Genomic DNA, 4,659 nt, shown 5'->3' on the forward strand with positions numbered 1-4,659 from the left:
GCAGCAGGGGTCACCAGCAAATTGGGAGGACCCCAGGCTGGAGGTGCCGGTGCAGGGGTGGGGTGGGAGTGATGGGGGGGGTGGGAGGGGCGTGTTTGCTTCTGCATTTTCAGAACATGACAACCTGGCGCCCTCCTGGCCCCCTTGCCACCCCTTGGGTTTGCTTCTGAAGTCACTAGGATGTCGCACAGGACTTGGGCAGCAGACAAGCAGAGGGAGAGGAAGGGTCGCCGTGGCCCGAAGTAGAGAGGAAGCTGGAGACAGGAAGACAGGAAGCGATGGTGCCAGGAGCTCCCTCCTGAGGGCTGGCGGCTGGGTGGACAGTTACAGCCGGTTCTGCCAGGGGAGCCAGGCCATCCAAGGGGTCTCCCTCTTCGCTGTCACTTGGGTCATCCTCAGAAGAGGCGGCTTTCAGAAAACGGGTAGTGGGGAGAGAGGCATGGAGAGGTGGGGGCTCCTGGCAGCTTTGAGGGGTCTCGACGAAGCTCACGGGAGCGTGGTGGTGGGCTGGGGGTGCTGGGACCTGTGCCTTTGCCGGGCTTTGCTCCAATCCCGTGTCTGCGTCCACCGGGGCTGTGTGTCTGCGGTGTCCCTCGCAAGCCCTCCCGGCTCCAGCACTGGGGAAGGAACCGCAGTGGCTATGCGTCCTCTGCTCTCATTTCTCTCCCTGTCCTCCCCTCCCCTCACCCCGGGGACTCTACCTCTCCTTTTTTTTTTTCCACCACCCAAAAGGATTCCGACAGAGAGATGGAGAGAGAAGGCGGCACGGGCTGCATTTTGACCCGGGCCTGGGAAGACGCGAGGGTGGGCAACACAGGGGGAGGATGGAGCAACCCCCTCCCTGGAGTCCTGGTGGACGCTAGGGCCAGGGCCACTCTGCCTCTCTGTGACAACAGGGCCCCAGCCTCTCCATACCGGGTCTGCTCTGGCTTCTGGGAGGCTCCTTGGGGCTGGTGCTCAGTTACCCAGCAATGGCCAAGCAAGAAGCCTGCAGTCTCCCGGGGCTCCAGACACTCCGCAGCATCAGCACACAGGAGGCCAGCAGGGCCCCCAGCCTCTCCCCAGGGAGCTGGGCTGGACCCCCCCCCCCCCCGCCCCGGGGCCGGGCGTATCCGCTGTCCTGCCTCCTCTTCCTCACCCAAGCTGGCCCAGAAACTTCCTCTGTGTTCTGCCTTTGCTTTGCCCTGTCTCCCTCTCTCTTCCTCTTTCTGCCGCTCTGATCTCTTTGGATTCTCCCTCTCCTTCCCACACCCTTGGCACAGGCTCGGGAGCCCTCCCGAGATGGCCGCGGTGGCCTCCAGCTCAGGTTTGGTTCCCCGCCAAGCAAGACCCTCATCGCCATGCACATTTGGGGTCCCTCCCCTGGAAGCACCCTCACGGTCACTTGGAGAGGGCGGGACAATATCGTCTCTTTCTTCGTGCCAGCCCCAAGTATGACCCGGCCAAGACAACCCGCACCTCCCAAACCCCTGACCTCCACTATCTGCTTCCTGCAAATGGAGAAGCCGAGGCTCCAAGAGACCAATTCCTTGCTCTCCAGGTCTGCCGCTGCCCTAACTGTACCCAACTGCGGAATCACCTGCTTACGCGTCTCACCCATCTTCTCTCGGGAAAGATGTGGTCAACACGGGCACAGGGTCAGCCCTTAGCTCTCCGTTCCGAAGCCTTCTGCCTTCTGCAGGACCACCCCCACTAAGTCACAGCTTCCTCCCACATCCACTGTCCTCCCCCCTGGCCCATGGCGTGGGTCTCTCCATAGCGCATGCTCCACCCAAACACATAGACAGCGACGTGGATTTTGTTTCATCACAGATAATAATTTCTTAAGGTCCTTGTCGTGACCACTTGAGTACAAAATGCATTTGTAGGAGGGATATTTGAAAAGCTCGAGGAAAAGGGTATATTATGCACAAAAGATCATGCATGGATTTCACATTTTTCCACCAAAATCAACTTATCTTTTAATTCCATTTTCCAAGACATTTTTGAAGCACCCTGGTGTACGCTTGCAATGGAAAGATTTTAGCTTCGCACAACGAGGTCTGTCGGCCCCTTTACAGCAAATCTGCTCTCTTCATTAACTTGAGAGTAAAAGGAACCTAATAAAGAAGTTTTATTAAATGCAAAGAAGATCATTGCTTTCAAACTTCCCCGTGGAGCGGCCCGAGCCAGCTCTCTGTGATTAGTCTTCGGCTCTAACTGGTTCTTTGCGCCGAGATGAGTGAAAGCGGAGTTTGTTCCAGCCGCTGGAAGAAGCGGCCCCCTTGGCCCCCGGAAGGCTCTTTGGAGGGCAGGCCGGCTTTGACACACGCCGATGGCTGTTTCACATCGGGCTTGATGTGCCTGCCCGAGCCCTTGCCCACACAGCCAGGGCACGCTGCACAACGTGGTTAGGAGGCAGTGTTTATGGGGCTCGCAGCTAATGATTCCCATTTATGGAACATGTGTGGAGCAGCTGAGTGGGGCGGCTGAGACAGGACATCAATAAGGCCTGGGATTTGCAGCCGGGCTGCACGCACAGGCTCCCCGGGGCAGCTGCAGTGACGGTTCTGGGCAGGGGCGGGGAATCCGGCCCCCCCCCCCCCCCCCCCCCAGAATTCAGCTCTTTCCTGGCAGCGGTGGCCGGGCCGGCTGGAGTGATTGAGCAAAGCTAATAATAACAAAGAGTGCTCTCATGAGCCCAAGTGAACGTTGGTGGGTGCTCACCTCCCGCCACACACTGCGGAAAGCGTGCGCGTGCTCCGTGCTTGCTTTCAATGAATCCTCACGACGGGCCGAGGGGGTTGCTGCTGGGTTCCTGCTTGTTTGCCTAATCTGCATGTACAGCAGAGGGGACACTCCGAAAGAGGGAACGGCTTGCCCCCAGCCACAGAGCTGGATTGAAACCCTGCTGTTCCAATTCCGCAGGCACGGGAAAGTTCGAGAAGTGGACTCACACCACTTGAAATCACAGTTGACGTAATAGTGAGAAAGAGCATGCATGATGCTATCAGAAACGTCTGGATTTAAGCGCTGGCTTTGCCTCTTCCAAGTTACATAAACTCCTTAAGCTGCCATTTCCTCACTACCCCCGAGCAGATGGGTCCCACCTGCCACCAAGGTGGTCACAGCCCCGAGGCCACCACGGGAGAGGCCTCCATGGAAAGTGTAGTGACACACATTCCTCCCCTGGGAGCTGCGTGTGGACCCTGGTGGTGGTGGTGGGGGGGGGCGGCAGCCTGGCTGGAGTTCTACATCTACAACTGTCTCAGCTACCCCGGACCTTTCTTTTTCTTTCTTTCTTTCTTTCTTTTTTTTTTTTTTTTTTTTTTTTTTTTTTTTTTTTTTTGACAGGCAGAGTGGACAGTGAGAGAGAGAGAGAGACAGAGAGAAAGGTCTTCCTTTTGCCGTTGGTTCACCCTCCAATGGCCGCCGCGGCCGGCGCACAGCGCTGATCCGATGGCAGGAGCCAGGTACTTCTCCTGGTCTCCCATGGGGTGCAGGGCCCAAGCACCTGGGCCATCCTCCACTGCACTCCCGGGTCACAGCAGAGAGCTGGCCTGGATGAGGGGCAACCGGGACAGAATCCGGTGCCCCGACTGGGACTAGAACCCGGTGTGCCGGCGCCGCAAGGCGGAGGATTAGCCTAGTGAGCCGCGGCGCCGGCCTCGGACCTTTCTTTTTCCATCCAGGGAATGGGACGCTAATAGGAGCCAGCCTATTAGATGTGTCAGGGACCACACGGGGAATGGTGTGAGAAAGAGCGGGGCCGCTGTGTGCAAAACCCATTGTGCATCTCCCACAACACCGTGGAGAGGCTACTTGTTGTCTTTGGAAACGCTGGCTGGAACACTGGCACCCGCACCTGGCACGGCCGTTCTGAGCTGCGCAGGAAGCAGAAACTGGACCTTCAGAGTGCTCGTGCGCTCCAGGGGTGGGGAGGGGGAAGATGCGACCAGCAGAAACAAAGCCCTCATTAGAGACACAAGGACATGACCGCGTGCCCACCTATGGACTTGCAGCTAATGGCTTGCAGCCGTGCGGGCGTTCCAGGAGTGCCTGGGACGACATCTGGGCAGGATTCTGCAGGGACTGGGGATTGAGGCAGAGGATGGAGGGGCCCCCTGGAGAGAAGGCCCAGGCTCATTGCATTCTCATCTTGTCTCTGCTGCCCCCAGCACACAGTGGGTGCTTAATGCATGGTTGCTGAGTGAGAACAGGAAGTGGTGAGAGGAGGTACCGGGCAGGGGAAGCGGACGCACGGCGTGACTCAGAGGTAGGGAGGGCAGGAGCTCCACTCGGGGCTGAAGGCATGAGTTTATTTTTCTGTAGTGTGGACTGCCAGGGGTTGGCTCAAGACAGAGCCGGGGCGGGAGGCCATTATCCTTTGGGGAATAGAAGGGGAAGAGACAAGGGGGTGATGTAGTGCTCTCTTTATGCAGTGTTGCTTTCTTTCAACCTCATGTGTACTTTACCCACAGAAACCCCTCCTGACACTGGATTCTGGAATGCTCCTCTTGGGCACAAACACTCTCAAGTTCCTCCCCCAAATCTTCTCTCCCCCTTCTTTCCTGCTTACAGGTCCCTCCACTTTTTTTTTTTTTTGTAAGATTTATTTAATTATTTGAAAGGAAGAGTTTCAGAGAGAGAAGGAGAGCCAGGGAGATCTTCCATCTACTG

Source organism: Oryctolagus cuniculus, chromosome 2 (genome assembly GCF_964237555.1).
Source record: "Oryctolagus cuniculus chromosome 2, mOryCun1.1, whole genome shotgun sequence".
Taxonomy (NCBI): Eukaryota; Metazoa; Chordata; class Mammalia; order Lagomorpha; family Leporidae; genus Oryctolagus; species Oryctolagus cuniculus.